Raw genomic sequence first — 18,580 nt, forward strand, 5'->3', positions numbered from 1 at the left:
ACAGAAACTAAAATTCTCACTTTCTTCTTTGATTTTCTTGATCAGATGTTCCAAGCCTTCTTTACTTTCTGAGAGGAGAAGTGCATTATCAACATATCAAAGATAGTTGATTATTCTTAATCTAATCTTTATCCCAATTTTTGATTTTTCGATATTTTTCGAAGATGGGTTTCTCATGATCATTTCAGTATACAGGTTGAATAAGAAAGGGGAGAGGATGAAACCTTGTCTCACTCCTTTCTCTATCTTAAACTAACCCATGTCTCTATATGATGTTAGCACAGTGGCTTCCTGGTTTGAGTACAATGATTTCACCAACTTGACCATATGTGCTGGTAGGGCTCTCCATAGCTTTTCATGATCCATACAATTGAAGGCTTTCTTGTAATTGAGGGAGCATATGTAACTGAACTTTTGATATTCACAAGATATTTTTTCCAGTGCAGATTTGCAATATGGTCACAGGTGCCATGACCTCTTCAAAAGCAGCTTGGACATCTGATAATTCCCTTTTGGTGGTTGGTGCTAGACATTATAGGTGGTGCAGTGGTTAGGGTGCAGTACTGCAGGCCAAAAGGAGTTACCTTTTGGTGGTTGGTGATTGCAGAATTGATCTACAATCAATTGTGTTCTGATCTTTTTGACTTGCATTCCCTTCATATAGTCCTCTTCAAATAGTTTACATTGCTCATCCCAATACTTCCTTGTGATCTTCTGGAAAGCTTCATTCAGTCTTCTTGCTTTTTCTCATGTGCCTGCTGCCTTTGCTGCTTTTCTTAGCTTATCTATTTTGATGGCTTTGTCTGAGACCCATTTGCACATTTTCTCTGGCTTGTTGTATGGTGCGTTTTCTTCCTCAATTCCAATAATAGTTGATTGAATCTCCTGCCACAGTTCATCAGGGATCTTCTCAGCAGTGTCCAGCACTTCCAAGCTATTTTTCACCTCAGTTGTTTATGTAGTAAGGATTTTGGTGGAATTGATTTTTGGGGGGGGTACTGCCTTTTGGATGTGCAGAGTTTGACTTTAATCTTTGCTAACAATGATTTATGATTTAAGCCACAGTCTGCACTTGGATCTGTCTTAATAGGCAAGGACTGAACTGGTCCTTTGATGGTTGCATAGGACATAGACAATCTGATTACAGTGAAATCTGTTTGGTGAGCTCCATTTGAATAAGCGGCAATACTTGTGATCATGATCCAAGTTGGATTTTTGGCAAAATTGTACCAAACAATCCCTGCATTGTTCCTCTCACCTAGTCCAAAATGACCAATGAAACCTGGTCTCCATTTATTTGCCAACATTTGCATCGAACTTGCCCAAAATGTAAACAATGTCTTTTGGGGCACTTGTTTCAGAGTTTCTTGGACCATGGCATAAAAGCTCTGTTACAGCAATCAATGGGGCATAGACTTGGATAATTGTGATGTTGCGGGGCTTGGCAGGAATTCTAATAGTAATAGCAATAGCAGTAGACTTATATACCGCTTCATAGGCCTTTCAGGCCTCTCTAAGCGGTTTACAGAGAGTCAGCATATTGCCCCCAACAATCTGGGTCCTCATTTTACCCACCTCGGAAGGATGGAAGGCTGAGTCAACCCTGAGCCGGTGAGATTTGAATATAGTCATAATTTGATCATTGATATTCAATATTCACTGATCTAGCAAGGTTCTTGCTTACAATAAATGCCACACCATTTGTTTTCCTTGTATCCACTCCTAAGGAGAAATTTCCAAAGTGCCTTGCCCAACTTTGCCACAAGTTGGCTGGAAACCACAAAATATTTCAAAACAGAGAAATTTTGAAGATTATTACATGTGTATTTGGAAGAGATCAGAGTGAAAGTCTTCTAACCACAGAAGATGTGTGGTTAGATGATCTACCTAATCCCAGGAAATTTCAGAAAGTTTATAAGCATTGCCACTTCACTTCAGAACATCACTCAGAGAGAGCGGAACAAAAACTTCATCGCAAAGAAAAAGGTAAGTCCGAATATACTTGTTTTAATGCTTCCTCAGCTATTATTTGGCAAACAGAATTATTGATATGAAGAGCTGCATAAATATAATCTTGTGAACTTTGATTACTTTGAGATACTTTGAAATGAGTGAGGGATATAGAAATAGAAATACCTGCTGAACCTTTCCACTGAGATCAATTTATTTATAGCTACTTTGCACCCCAGTTTTTTATATTATGCTGTTTCTTGTAATATTTTGGTCAACTCATATATGAAACATAATATTGATTTTTAAGTGGTCAAATAGTCAGCCATGTTTTTAGAAGAGCAGGCTCTTTGCCCTTCCTTATTTTATTTCCCTCTTTTCTTCCCCTGCTTTGTCAGAGCAAGTCAAAATCAGATTCAGCTTCTAGATAGCAAATGTTTCATGTATGGGAAGGTTATATTCCTTCACATTTACATTCCAAATTCAGGAGCTCAGACATATTGTCCTAGGGCCATAGGAGTGTAGTGTAGAGAGGGAGGGCCACAGGAGAGAAGTGTTTATTTAAGTTTCTGTTTATATTTTAACTCTTCTTTTTACTATGATGAACAAAGAGGAACATTAATGTATTCACATAAAATAGTAATATTTTTTTCTATTCTATTTCCAATGCTCGTAGTCAGGTAAAGCTTTGATATTAAGGAATCAGCCACTGAGCCACCCGTGTTCATCTCTCTGTGTTAGAAGTTCCATTGTTTTCTCATGAAGTGAGAAGGTCCATATCCTGAATCAGAGACGTGCAGTCACTGGAGGCAGTAGAGGCGGGGAATAACTGGTCTCATGAGGAAAAGAAAAGAATTTTTAAAATAATTAAAAAGGCCAAGGTAGCTGCTGCCAGACTCCAAGTCACAGAGACTCTGAGTCTGCTTAGTGTTAACTGTAGGGGGAGGTGAGAGAACTATGGGCCTCCTTTGCATAAGGAATTTTTCGCCTTTTAAGAGTTAAGCAAGGGTTAAAAGGCAAAAAATTCCGTATGCAAAGGAGGCACATGATTCTCCCGCCTCCTGATCTGGGAGCAGCAAATCATGCCTTGCAGGTTTGAAGTTGAGTGACTGTAGAAAAAGAAATCGTTTGTTGGTCAGGAGGCACCACGAGGAAGGCACGCTTACGTTGGGTGGGTTATTTCGGAGGGTGCGGAAGGAGCACCTCAATGGCAGCAGCCTCCACACGGAGTGCCCAAGTGAGCCTGCTGGCTTTCCCCAAATTTGGTCCTCTGGCTGAGGATCTCGTAGGAGCAGTCTTCCCCACAGCAGCTGGACATGTTCAGTGAGGTATCATCTATTTCAAATCTAAAGGGTCAGGACAATTGCATTTTTTTAAAAAAATAGCAGGCCCACATACACAGACCTTCCAGCTGGTGTTTTCTCAATAAAATTGATCATATTTGTTGAAACAGTTTGGTATTTGTTGAGATAATTTTAACAGGGTGAACGCTCTAATCTAAGCAAGGAGGCGATGTGCTAAAAAGGTGTGTATTGTTAATTTTAAAAAACCACCCAATTATCCAGCGATCCGGGCTTTAAAGTCCTGCCACTGGCACCCTGCCACCACTTGAAAGCCTTGCCACCCAGGCTTTAAAGTGGCAGACAGGTCCCGCTCTATGGCGGACGGCGCCAGGACTTTAAAGTCCTGCCGCCAGCTCTACTCATCCACTACTCGGGAAAGAGATTTTTTTTACCACCATCGCTACCCCCCGGAGAAACTGATGGGATGGCTGAGAAGACCCCTACTGTACCCCATCAGCTGAGAATTATTCGGTGGTGGGCAGGGGGGCAGCAGCAGAAAGGAGGAGAAGGGGTGCCATTCACAGCCTTGATCCCCCTCTCCATTTCTGAGCTGGGGAGGGGGGCTCGGTGCAGCTCTGACCTGGGCTGGGAGGAGATCGCGAAGGTGCAGGGGTGGGATATCCCTTTCAGAATCCCCCCTGGGCAAAGGAGAGCCCAGAGTGGTGGACGCCACCCCCACCACCCCAGTGTCAGAGGGCTGAAGAAGGGGAGAGAAAAAGAGGCAGGCAGTCACTCACCTACCCTCCTCCCTGCCCCCGCCCCACGCAGCTGGAGGGCCATGCTAGGGAAGAGGCCACGCTTCCCAAACTTCCTGCCCCTCTCGCTCGGCCAACGGGTGCCAAGAGCTGCCGCCGTGACCGCTGCCGAGCAAGTGCTTCCTCAGCCAGGGGACTGCAGGAGTTGTCGCAGCCGCTCCCCGGGGAGGACCTGAGTGCTTGCCCTCTTCTCCCTCACGGAGCATGTGTGCGCCAGTGAGATGAGCGGGCCTCCACTTCAGGGCCACGGCGGCAGGACTTTAAAGTCCCGACCCGGTCCCGTTCTATGGCGGACGCTGTTGGGCGGCGCTGCCACCACTTTAAAGCCCCGGTGGCAGGGCTTTAAAGTCCTGGCGCTGCGGCCACCATAGAGTGGGTCCCGGTCCTGCTCTATGACGGACGCAGCGCCGGGGCTTTGGCGGGGCTTTCACGCTTGCCTCACCAGCCATGAAGCTCACCGCACGTCACTGCCTTGAATGAAGCCACTGACAAGATTCTGCCCCAAAGCTTTGGAAGGGTGCAATCTCAAAAGTATAATGAATCCACATTGTTCAAGATCATTAATGTCTCTATTCTCTCTTTCTCTTAAGTATAAATCAGGATATTCAGTTCGGACTCTGATACAGCCAATGGGAGAGGCCAATGTTTACATTTGCATTGAAATAATTAGCATGTTTTCCAGAGAACACTAAAGGCTTTTTTAATCATTGATAGTCATTAGAAATCAAAACATGGTTATATCATATTCTTAAATACAATTGGGTAGAGTAATGAAATCTGGTAAACAAAATTCCACATGTCCATCTCATGGTAGTATTCTAATAGTCACTTGGAAACCAACATTTTTTTTCTTGAGCAGCATGAATTAGCTTGGCATTCAGTTAATTGTTAATAGCTAATAGCTAATTCTTCTTACAGGTTTATTCAACAACATGAAGATTGTGATTCTTCTTGCCTGCCTTTTGGGCATCATTGTTCCTTTTGAGGTACTGTACCCATATTGTGATTGCATGTAGGATTCATTTAATGCTTGAGAAAAAAATAACTGGAAAGTTTTGGAGAGTCAGAGGGCTATGTGGTGTTTATGGAATTGGTTGGGCAGAATATTCATTTTCTCAGGACCCTTGACTGAAAGTTCAGTGAGAGAAGTCATCATTATTATTTCACACTGCAAATAGGGGCTGGGATGGAGGAATCAGAGAGACAGGGAGGGATAGAGAAGGAATGTTCAATTCATACAGGAAGTTCATCATCTGCAGAGACTTGAAACAGATCTTCCTCTTTGTTGGTGTGGAGTAGGGTTTCTCCATCTTGGCAACATTAATATATATGGCTTGGCTGGCTGGGTAACTCTGGTAATTGAAGTCCACACCACATACACTTTCCAAGACTGAGAAACAGTGACATACAGTAGAAGTTTCAAAATAAGTATTTCCTGTTAAAAGTAAGTAAGTAAGTAAGTAAGTAAGATCTTTATTACGGTCAAAGACCAGCAATATACATTTGTCTTTACACTATATTAAAAATACTAACATTAAAATATAATTAAAAGTATTTACATTAAAAGTGGATAATAACATTATGGTCCAAAGTTTGTTAAAGGTATGTCCAGATAATTGGTACAAGATGGTACTATACTGTAGCCAATTTTTTTCTTATGGACATTGCAGCAGCACAGAACTTTGCCACTGCATACGTGGTAACCGGGTTAGTGTCCTGGAGGAGAAAGCCTAGATAAAAATGGTCTGCCCTCCCTGGCAATCTCTCTAATAAGGGGAGAATATATGCAGACCTACAAGCTCTGTATAGCTCGCAGTGTAATAGTACATGTGAATTATCTTCCACTTCTCCTTTACCACATATACAAATGCGTTCGGCTATAGGTGTTCTCTTATACCTGCCCTGGAGGAGTGCTGAAGGAAGAATGTTAAATCTGGCTCTGAAGAAAGCTATTCTTTGCTTTGGAGAGATCAGGTCATTTAGATATCTTGCCGATTCCCACATACCCTGTTTGATTCTGTCTCTACTGTGGAAAGGCAACCTATTTAGTTCTTCTTGGAACTCCATGTCCCTCATTCTATTGATTACTACTTGCTTTGCTTGCTCAAAGCCTAGGGACATTAAGAATGATGGTGAAAGCCCATAAGAGCCTAGCTTATGATCAATTGCTTGTTTCCAGGGGGAAGGGAAATTGTCAGTCAACACTAGTGGGACAGTCCCTCTGGAAAGAAATGCACTTTAAGCCAATAAATGACCATCATCTTCCAGGCTCTTACTTGAATTTGAGGCATGCCTGTCTCAATTCTTAACTGGGCATTTGGAGTTCCATTGGGAGCAGCTAAGATGGCTCGCAGGAATTTTTTTTGAATGGTTTCTAACAAGTCTCTCTTTGCAAGGATTCCTATTTGTGCCCCGTAAAGAATTTGTGCCAATGTTTTGGCCTCAAAAAGTTTTAAGGCAGCAGGTACTAACTGTCCTCCACCTGTATAAAAGAAATGTTTGATTGCATTTGAGGACCTAATGGCTACTTGCAATGTGTGATCCAGGTGAGCCTTCCATGTCCCTAGTGAGTGGAAAACCACACCAAGGTATCTAAATGTTCTAACCTGTTCCAAACTATATCTTTCTATTTGCCAGGAGTATTGGCAAAAACTAAAATTTTTGATTTATCGAAGTTAAGGACCAGCTTGTTTTGCCTGCAATAGCCGAGTGTTGCCCTAATTGCTCTCTTCAGTCCTATGGGGGTTTGTGAAATGATAGTGGCATCATCAGCATATAAGAGAATTGGCACTTTGCGTTGTGCTAGGTTAGGAGGATGGAAATCCGGGTTCTGTAAAAGCTCAATCAGGGGATTAACATAGAAGTTGAAGAGGGAAGGGGACAGGATGCAACCCTGCCGTACTTCTTTTTGTACCCTTACTGAGCCGGTTAAACTCCCTTGGGGATTGCACCTCACTTTCAGGGTGGAATTGGCATACAATTTTTGTATGAGGAAGAGGAGGCATTTATCGATAGTGGTGCATTTTAACTTCTCCCAGAGGGTGATCCTGGATATTGAATCGAAGGCCTGTTTAAAATCCAGGAAGGCCACAAAAAGAGAGGATTTTTTTTTATGTGTGTATTTTTGTACTAAATGGTGGAGTACCAAGATATGATCCACCGTCGATCTTCCTTCTCTAAAACCGGCTTGTTCGTCTTTGATTATCCCCCCTGAAATTAGCCAATCTTGAAGTTTTTAATGTAGGTGTTTGGCATACAGTTTACTAATAACGCTTAGAAGACTAATGGGTCTGTAGTTGCCTGGGTCATTTCTATTCCCTTTTTTATAAATTGGTATGATAATTGCTACTCCCCAGTCTCTAGACATATGGCCTGTTTTGTCCATAAATGTAAACAGTGATGCTAAAAGTGGAGCCCACCAACTGGCATTCTTTTTAATTATTTCTGGCAAGACATTATCAGCTCCGGGTGCCTTATTAGCCTTTAGGGCTCCAATCAACCGGGATATCTCTTCTGGTGTAACAGGGGGGCAATGAGGAGTGTGGTCCAAACTAGATTGGCTCTCCTTGGTTACGTAGTCAGGATCTGTATAAAGCTCCCTAAAGTACTCTTCCCAGGCATGAATTGGAACCTGATTTGTAGGGGGTAGGGGAGGTTTTCCCAGTCCCATGGTGATGGGATGTATTTTTTGTCCTGACTGCCGTAATTAGTCTATGCCAAGACTCCTTCAGGGCCGCACTTTTCTTTACTTTTAGAAGGTTCTTATATTGTGCTTTCAGCTGCTTTAAGTAGTAAGTGTGCTCCTCGGAGCGGGCACCTTTACTGTTCTTGTATTCTTCATTATATATCTTTTTTAGTTGAACGCAATCTCTATCAAACCATTTTTTGTTTTTTGAAACTAGCATTTTGGTGTGAGCTAGTGATCTGTTACTGAGAACCAAATTCAAGTTTACAATTAAGGATTCAAACCCCTCTAGGTAAGATCCCCCACAGTTATTTCTTAGTAAAGATGTACGTAACTCTATGGTTTCAGGGGCTAACATCCATTTGGTAACTTCCTTAGCGTTTTTCTCATTCCATTTAATTTTTACCTGGGTATTTTGAGTTTCTAACCTGGGTGGGTAGGCTGTGCCTGCCCTTAGAGAATTCTGGTGCAATGTGAGAGTAAGGAGTATTGTATTATGATCACTTTCCAATCGCGAGTCTACCTCTATCTTCTGTAAGAACTTCAGGAGGTCATATGATATTATCCAGTAGTCAACTGTGGATTTTCTTCCTGCTCCCCGGTAAGTATATTCTGCTGGGAAATTGCCCCATGGGGACCTGTTAAGGATACACAGATCCAAACGTTCAGTCATTTGTCTTACACATAAGCCTGCCCGATTAGCTTTAGGGTCTTTAAATTGTCTGGCAAGCAAAGATTCATCTGTTACATTTTCATCATAGTGAATCTTAAACTACTTATATAATGCTTGATCATTTGGACCCATCTTAGCGTTTAAGTCCCCCCCTATAATTATTGCAGCTTTGGGGAATTTGGCTGAACAGCCAAGAATAAAATCTTCTATGCTGTCCCAAATCTTGTTAATCACATTATTCTCATTAAGTGGAGGAATATAGATATTGAAAAGCAAAATCTCCACCTGTTTAAATAAGAGCAATGTAGTTACAACCCATGACTGGAAAGGTGGCAGTGGTACACATTTAAAATGCAAGGATGTATTAACTAATGTCACAATACCCCCTTTAGCTCTCCCTCCCCCACCTTGCTTGGGACGGCCGGAATTGAGTTGACCCAATAGCCATATAACTGAATCTCTGTGGAGGCCCAGGTTTCCTGCAAGAAGAGGATGTCAAATTGTGATATATAGTCAAAAAAGAGTTGGTCTTTTGATGGGACGGACCAACCTGCTATATTCCAGGTTATAAGGGAGAGTGGGTCAACTTTTGGAGCTCATCAGGAAACTTGATTTATACAAAGGGAAGTTGTCTGGTTGTTACCATGGATTGAGGTGTCATCGCACACTGAATTGGTCTTCTTTAAAAATAGGGAGGACCCGTCTAGGTCATGAGTAGACTCTTGAGAAACTTGTTCAGGGTAAGAGGTTTTAGCACCAGCTAGCAGAGCTTGCCATTCTGAAGCCACTTCTCTGGTTGTAGGGCAAGGCGTTATTAGGTCATCTTTCGTTCTTTGCAATGGTGGCTCTTTCGTGAGTCGACTCTCAGTATCTTGGTTTGGAGCTGGTGGTGATGAAGGTGTCATGGAATTTTCACACAGGGACGAAAACATCTCCATCTCTACTGGGGTCTCTAATTCCCCCTTTGGGTCTTGGCTTCTATTTTCTATGATCTTGAATTCATGCAATCTCTTGTCCTCTGGGGGGGGGGACTGAATCTTTCCTGATTTCTTCTTTATTGATACCTTTTCCTCTCGATGCCTTGTCTGGGGGCGGGGACTGTTTTTTTGAGAGGACTGTCTCCTTTTATCTATCTCTTTAACTGTTTCTCTGGCTCTTTGTTCTATTTCCTTTTCCTTATCCTGCAAATGGGATTTAATCAAATCTTCTGCCAGAACTTTAGTGGGAGTTCTTGGGGCCCGATATTGCATTTGAAGAAAAACAGCTGAATCTTTTTTCAATGACTCTACATCATGTTGGATGGCAATTAATTGTTCAAATATTGAAACCACCATTTGCACTGTGAGAAGGCATTGCTTTGCCATAAACTCGGTTGAATTTTCCCAGGGTAAACTCTCCATACTCTGAATTATCTGGTTGTTCTTTGCCTTTTTAGTCTTTAACTTAGACTCCATAAAGGAAGTTGTTGGGCTAGTTGTTTGTGATAAGAGCTGGCATTCATTATGCCCCCCCTCCACCAGATTGGAGAAGTCTAGTAAATGCTGATTTGCCATATCTTTTTGCTGGTCCTGTTCTAATCTCTCCAGATTGTTGGGGCTGGGGGGGGGTTAGTTTTACTTACAGATCTCTTGCCAACAAAGAGCTCCTCAATTCGTGGTTGTTTTGCTGTCTTCACTTGAGGGAAAGATCCTGGGCTGGTGCCATGGTGTTTCTTTCTTTTTCCCATGCTTATTTAATTCTTCGGCAGCAACAAAAGTTTTTGTTTGTATTATGTTCTATGCTGTTATCTCCACCAAAAAATGTTAATTAAATAAAAAAGAATCGAGTAGGAGTACTAAAAATTGATAAAATAAAACAAAACCGGGAGGCACTACTGCAAACACACTCTAACTGCACTGATTGCAGCTCCGCCCCCGCCTCCTGTTAAAAGATTTTCAAAGGTGGATTTGGGTCAATGTCACTTAAGTCTTGGAAGAAAACAGCCTGCAGGGGGTGGTCAGCTTCTACAGTGCAATGACCTACTAAACACACTTAAAACTGGGGACCCAATTATTCATATGGACATGGCCAAAGCCAATCAAAATGCTTGCTTAGTGCTCTTGTGATGGGCTGAAATCTTTGCAGATGGCTGGCTTGATTTGACTTGGGGAATCAGTTCTGTAATAGTACCGGAATGATTTCATAAAGAACAACTATCACCTCAAGTGAAATATTGTAAAATCATTATATCTACAACTTCTAATCTCATTTTTAAAATCATTTTAATGTTATTTTTTTCCTCATTTTTCTCCTTCTCTTCCAGACCCACCCTATAGAAATTGAAAGCAGTGAACGACTGCCATTCTCCTTTCATCCATCAGATCCAAACTTCCCAATTCGGAGTGATCCACCTCAAAACCAAACTTTAAATTACGATCCCAAGAAGATAGTTGACCCTCTAATAAAGGCTTTCAAAGAACTAGTAAATAATATTTCTGCTGGGCCTCCTGGACCCCCAGGGCCTCCTGGACCCCCAGGGCCTCCCGGACCTGCAGGGCCTCCCGGACCTGCAGGGCCTCCAGGGCCACCAGGGCCTGAAGGATCTATGAGTCCTGTGTGGCCCATGGATCCTGAGGGTCATCCTGGTCTCATAAATCCTGAAAACTTCCCATGGCCCATGATTCCTGAGATCACGCCACAACCTATGAGTCCTGAAAGCCCCATGGAGCCCACGGATCCTGATTACCACCCCCAGGCATGATTCCTTTTGTGGTGCCTGTGTAGAGTGGAGGCAAAATCCTGTTCTGTTGATTGGTAAGTCCTGTTGAGACATTTCACATCAGAAGGGAATATGCCGGTGGGCTATTCATACTACCATTCCACAATGACTGATATTTTTAGCCTTTCTGAAGGACGAGAAAGTTGTTTCCACAAGCATTTGGCTAGGATGGGGTGGAGTCATGTAATTAACAGTAGGAGTGGTCCTGGGACTTTGGGGTATGTATGTTTGAGGGGGGTGTTTTTCCCCTCTCTCTTGCTGTAAGACATCAAGCTTCACTTTGTGAGTGATAGATGGTATTTGCTCTTTACCAAGAGATGAAATGCTATGTTCCCAAGAACCACCAAACAACACTTGCCCAGTTTGGTTGTTCTCCAGTAGAGGTACTGAAACATTTTCAAGTTGTAGCACCTGATTTTAAAAAAATAATCTGATAATTACCAGAGCCCCAGTGAAGGCCTAGAGATGAAAAAGTGAATACGTTCAATGAAAGTTTGTGGTATCCTTGATAGTAGTTTTGCTTCATAACAAGAAGGCCTAACTCCTGAGCAATATATTATATACTGGGTAATATTGTATAATATTGAGCATTATATTATTTACGATATTCTGTGTAATATACTATAGAAAATAAATACATTCATATTCACATAAAAGGCACAACACAGCTGCTCCATCCATTCCTCTGGTAACATTGTTTCTGGCAACATTCCCACTTCTCTTGGCCCATGGCAAAGGAGTTTTACCCATTGAATGATATATAATCTTGCAGATGGACAACCAAGCTGATTTTGAGAAAAAGAGACATTGTGTTGAGTTATGGGAGACAGTTTTCATTTTTATGCCCTGTCATACCTCAGTCAAAGAAAAGGATTTTTAAAAGCCCTGTGGAAATGACTGCAATGTTGAACCACGTCTCATGGTGCATTTCGGGCTCATTTCACTCCTCATCCAAAGGATCAGGTAGCTGGAAGAGGTTTCTGTGAATGAACTTCACAAAATGAAAATGTCAAGCAGGACTATCAGTTGGACAATGGCAGTATAAAATAACAAATCAGAGTCTGGCATTGGGGTAAACCTTATCATCTCTTGCTGGTCATTAGAGATGATGCTACGGGGCCATTGATCCTAGTTCCTGTGGCCGGGAGCAGAATGGATTCTTAATCCCTTGAAGTTCTGAATCAAAGAGGAGATATGGAGAGAAAGAAGGAGTTACCCTTTGAGTGGGGGCCTAAATCTGCTTTCCAAATAGAATGTCTTCCAGGCACTTTGAACCCATTGGGAATGGGGAATAAGTATAAGTTGAGAAAGGCTGCTAAGAACTAATAAACATAATTGATACCCTGTAGCATAATCAATGCTCTGTCACTCAAGGAATAATAACTAACTTAAGGGAACTCTTAGTCTAGTCATAAAGGTCTGAAATAATAATTCCTGATAATCTTTTTTCCCTTGTAGATTTTGCTGGGATGCTGTTTGCAAGATAACTAGAAGACATTATTTTGCTTCTAGCACAGCTGAATGATTGATCCTGATTTAGACTGACTTTTCAAAGCTTTGCAATGGTTCCTTTAAATAAATTTGACCAGCATTATATTCTTTCTTCTATATTTTTATTTATATGTGTGCATGTGTAGATGAGGATTTTTTGTTTACAAATGAGATGGGAAACAATTGCCAAATACTGGCCTTTGGAACTGGGTGGAATGGACAATTGGTCGCGGTTATCTAGCACTGCCTACTTCACCCCAGTCCTTCTGCCCCAGCCAACCCTCCATGGGAGTTTATCCATGGCTGCCCCTCCTCTGTCACACCTCCCCTACCACTCCTCCCCCATCGTTCCTCTGCTTCCATGTTGCCTTTGGAGATTGGGTACGAGACAAATCACCATGGCCAATTTGTCAGAGTTTGTTACAGAAATCACATCCAGAAAGCACATAGAGATAACTGATTCAGCAGGATTCATGAACTTCTTTATATACATAATAACACATGAGTAAATGTACAATACCAATAGTGGATTCTGCAATGTGGTCTAGTTACAGGCAAAACACAGGCAGAGGAGAGATTGGTTTCAATTCAGAGTTCAGAGCTTAATACAGATCAAGGGAACCTCCTCTATACAGGGCAGTTAAGCGACGCCTAAGCCACACCCAGGCTCCTTGCTGTTTCAGCTCCCAAACAGCCCTCATTGACTGACTTAGTTGCTATGCCTATACATTGCCTGACCTTTGTTACCATGTCCTATTCCAGCCAGTCCCCAATGGCTGACCTGTTGCTATGTCCTATTCCAGTTCATGAATGTTCTGATACAATTCTTCATGCAGGACAATTAACTGTGCAACCAGGTGGCCAATCCATGTGCTGGGTATTGGGCCTCTGCCTTCTCATTGGACACAGAGATGGATGGGATGGACAGCAGCTTCAGGCACCAGCTTTTTCGAAAGCCTGTATTCTGGGAGGTGGGGGACACGATGGTTACAATCAGGCCACTCCTCTTTGCCAGGTGCACCTTCCTGGTGGTGGTACATCACCCTGTCACTTCCAAAATGGAGGGCAATGGGCTTCACCCTGCCTCACCATCTTCACTGACTGCCCAGTGCAACACCATCACCTGAGACTTGGAAGGGAAAGTCTGCCCTGCAGACTCTATTTGCTCAACTATTGCCTTGCCTGGGACCAGTAGCAGTGATTGAGTCCACTGCCATGCTGGGCAGAATGGCAAGCAGATATGTAGAGAGAGGCACTTCCCTGTGCCTCTGCCTGACATGGAGGAGAAGGGGCAGAATCACTGTGCAGCCCAGGGTCCACCTGGGCCCCTCTTCCCTAACCATACCTCTTTGGATGGCCAGTGGTGGCCAGCCTCCACAGACCCTCCATGATAGGCTGTGTCCAGTAGGCTCCCTTCTCCCACCTCTCCAGCCAGGCTGAGCTCTGCCAAAGCTGGTGAGGCCAATCAGGGCAGCTGAGAATGGGCAGCCAGGCTTCAGTGTCCCTTGCAGGGAAGCCCCTCGGGTGCCCCAGAGACAGCAGGCAGGTGGTGGGTGGGGTATCTTCATTCCACAAGGTCTTCCCTGTAAAAGCACGTTCAGATATCAGCCTCCTCTCCAAAAGGCAGAATGCCCCAAAGGCATCAATGAATCTTCTGCATTAGCCTCTGTACTTGCTAGCAGCAGGAGGGAGGTCATAACTCTCACTTTCCCGAAAAAGTGACTTTCCAAATATGACGAGTAAAGCCTACTAAACAACTCTCTTCCATGAACAGGGGCTTCTTGCTCTCTGGGCAGGCTCAGAGCTCAAGAAAATAAACCAAGGTATTGCGTCTTTGACTTGAAACAGTTTCAAGGAAACCCACTTTGCTCCTCATCCCCCAACTCAGAAACAATCAAAGGATGGGGTGGGGAGAGTGATATTTACTGCAGAGCAGATATCCAATCTGGGATGAAAGTGTAGCAGATTCGAAGCCTCTTGAAAGCTCAGGGGCCCACCCCATCCGCTGCATCCTGCCAAAACATGGAGCCCTCCAAACATGCTGGATTAAACTCCCCATGGTCCACAGTCAGGATGGGCACTGCAGTCCAGCAGGCCTGGAAGGGACCAGTCTGGGCTAAGCTGCTCTATCTTTTTAGAAGCCTCAGGCAAAATTTCCCCTTCTGTGAATTGAGAAATACTTACTGTTGAGCATTATTTCTCAAGGAAGCTTTAGGACTACTTCTTTTTTTAAATAATATTTTTATTAAACAGGTTTTATTTTAAAGACAAAACTATTGTTTTGCAATTTCCTTCTGTATAACATTTCCATCAAGGTATATATCCATTGTAAATGTTCTTCTGCCCCCTTATTTCAGTTTCTCTTTGTCTATACATATGATGCTATTATATACATTCCTTAATTTACAACCCTTCATTCCGTTTATACAGGTGAAACTCGAAAAATTAGAATATCGTGCAAAAGTTCATTTATTTCAGTAATGCAACTTAAAAGGTAAAACTAATATATGAGATAGACATATTACATGCAAAACAAGATAGTTCAAGCTGTGATGTGTCATAATTGTGATGATTATGGCTTACAGCTTATGAAAACCCCAAATCCACTATCTCAGAAAATTAGAATATTACATGCAATCAATAAAACAAGGATTGTACATAGAAAAATATCGGACCTCTGAAAAGTATAAGCATGCATATGTACTCAGTACTTGGTTTGGGCCCCTTTGCAGCAATTACTACCTCAATGCAGCCTGGCATGGAAACTATTAGCCTGTGGCACTGCTGAGGTGTTATGGAAGACCAGGATGCTTCAATAGCGACCTTCAGCTCTTTTGCATTGTTTGGTCTCATGTCTCTCATCTTTCTCTTGGCAATCCCCATAGATTCTCTTTGGGCTTCAGGTCAGGTGAGTTTGCTGGCCAATCAAGCACAATAATCCCACAATCATTGAACCAGGTTTTGGTGCTTTTGGCAGTGTGGGCAGGTGCCAAGTCCTACTGGAAAATGAAGTCAGCATCCCCATAAAGCTTGTCTGCGTAAGGAAGCATGAAGTGCTCCAAAATCTCCTGGTAGATGGCTGCATTGACCCTGGACTTAATGAAGCACACTGGACTGACACCAGCAGATGACATGGCTCCCCAAATCAACACAGACTGTGGAAACTTCACACTGGACTTCAAGCATCTTGCAGTGTGTGCCTCTCCATTCTTCCTCTATACTCTGGGTCCTTGGTTTCCAAATGAGATGCATGAGATTCATGAGTTGCTCTCATCAGAAAAGAGGACTTTGGACCACCAAGCAAGAGACCAGGTCTGTTTTTCTTTAGCCCAGGTAAGACACTTCTAATGTTGTTTGTTGTTCAGGAGTGGCTTGACAAGAGGAATACGACATTTGAAGCTCATGTCCAGGATCCATCTGTGTGTGGTGGCTCTTGATGCACTGACTCCAGTCTTAGTCCACTCCTTGTGAAAGTCCCCAACACTTTCGAATGGCCTTTTCCTGACAATCCTCTCTAGGCTGCGGTCATCCCTGCTGCTTGTGCACCTTTTTCTTCCACACTTTTCTCTTCCACATAACTTTCTATTAATGTGCTTTGATACAGTTGGGAACATCCAACTTCTTTTGCAATTACCTTTTGAGACTTTCCCTCTTTATGGAGAGTGTCAATGATGATTTTCTGCACATCTGTCAGGTCAGCAGTCTTTCCCATGATTGTGATTCCTACTGAACCAGACTGAGAGACCATTTAAAGGCTCAGAAACCCTTTGCAGGTGTTATGGCTTAATTAGCTGATTAGAGTGGGACACTTTGAGCCTAGAATATTGCACCTTTTCACAATATTCTAATTTTCTGAGATTGTGGATTTGGGGTTTTCATGAACTGTAAACCATAATCATCACAATTATGACAAATCACGGCTTGAACTATCTTGCTTTGCATGTAATGAATCTATCTCATATATTAATTTCACCTTTTAAGTTGCATAAGTGAAATAAATGAACTTTTGCACGATATTCTAATGTTTTGAGTTTCACCTGTACATGTTTGTTCATCTTTACCTAACTCCTGTGTCTTCTTCTTTTAGTCTTGCCTTAAGCTTTACACTTATCCTCTAGCCATTTATGCCACACATTCCATACCATATAATATTCTGTTTCCTCCCTTTCTTTTATTTCTTTTGTAAATTTGTCCATCTCTGCACACTCTAACACTTTCATTATTCCCCTCTGTTGGAATATTGTTATTTTTCCAATTTTGTGCATATATTATTCTCACTGCCATTATGATATGTATAATTAAATATTGTGAGTTTTTTGGTGATATTTCCTTGTAGGTATTCCCATTAAAAATAGTTCTGGTTTCATATCTATTTGCTGTTTAGTAATTTCTTTGAGCTATTTTCTTATTTTATTTCAATATTGTTTAGGCTTTGGGCATAACCACCACATGTGGTAATATGTTCCTTGATTTTGCCTACATTTCCAACAGTCCAGTGATAGGTTCGGGTACATTTTAGCCAGTCTCGCTGGTGAGAGATGCCATCTATAGACCATTTTACACATATTTTCCTTGCAGGCTACTGCCATTGTCAATTTATAATTTTCATTCCAAATTTTTTCCCATTTCTCCAAATCATTACTGTAGCCAAAATTTTTGAGCCAAGTTATCATAATTTCTTTAATTACCTCCTCCTCCATTCTGTAATTCAATCAGTAGTTGCATAATTTCTTGATCAATTTATCCTCTGTACCAGTGGTGGGTTTCAAAAATTGTTTGAACCTACTCTGTGGGGTGTGGCCTCCTTTGTGGGAGTGGCTTGCTGCCCATGTGACCGTGTGGGAGTGGCTTGCCGCCCATGTGACCAGATATGAAGATGCCGACGACCCTTGTCAGAACCACCTTAAATTACCTCACACACAGCACTGGCATGCATAAGAATATGATGTAGACTTGTTTTTTAAAAGGCATCTTTAGTTTGCGTTAAAATAACTTCAACACATGCAATGTTCTGATTGCACCACAAGCGCAGTAGTCATCCTTACCTTTCACAGAGGCACTGAGTTTTACAAATATGAGCATGATAGTGTAGAATAATCATATCCAAGGACCCTTTCTCTTATCCCCAGTCATGAAATTCTGGGTTTTTTTTTCTTTTTTCTTTTAAGAAAGAAGCATTTTTCATTATTAGGCCCCATTGTCTTTAAAGAAGCCAACAGCTGCCATGAGTCAAATGAAAAACAGAGTGGAAAAACGGGGCCTAACAAGGGGAATGAAAATAACGAGACAAAAGTAGAGAAAGGGATTTTCTAAATAATTACTACCAACTGAGGAGAGATAGTATGTCAGGTGCAACCATTTTCCTAGGGAGGACTTCCATCCTTAAATAGAAGTGGGCAAAAAGATACACCCAGGAAGATGTACAAACTGAAAAAGAAGCAACGTAGGGGATAAAGAAAGAGAGAAATGTAGTTGCTTCTTGGAGAAGATGGGTAAACTTGGTAAGCCCCCTTTGTGGGCAGCCATTCCTAGCTGCTTGCGTCCAGCACTGTGGCTGAAGTGAACCCCCAAAGCCCCCGCTGCCACCGGAATATCTGCTGCCTCCTTCTCCTCCTCCTCCAACAGCACTGCCGGATTTGCCGCCCTACACTGCGGCTGAGGTGAAGCCATCAAAGCTCCCGCCAGCACCCCTGCTGGTGGCAGCGATGCCCCCTCTCCGCTCGGAGCACCTGAGCTGGGCCCCACGTTACCCCTGCCAATGCCTCCTCCTCCGCCGCTGTGCTTTTGAGAAACCATGAGGACTTTTTTCTTGCTCCCGCCCCCTTCGCTGCCTTCCTACTGGCTCCCGCGGCCTCATGGCTCCTCAAAAGCATGGCAGAGGAGGGGGGGGAGGGATAATGTGGGCCCAGCTCAGGTGCTCCGAGT

Source organism: Thamnophis sirtalis, unplaced genomic scaffold (assembly GCF_051295495.1).
Source record: "Thamnophis sirtalis isolate CommonGarterSnake01/CBP01778 unplaced genomic scaffold, rThaSir2_p1.2 scaffold_5, whole genome shotgun sequence".
Taxonomy (NCBI): domain Eukaryota; kingdom Metazoa; phylum Chordata; class Lepidosauria; order Squamata; family Natricidae; genus Thamnophis; species Thamnophis sirtalis.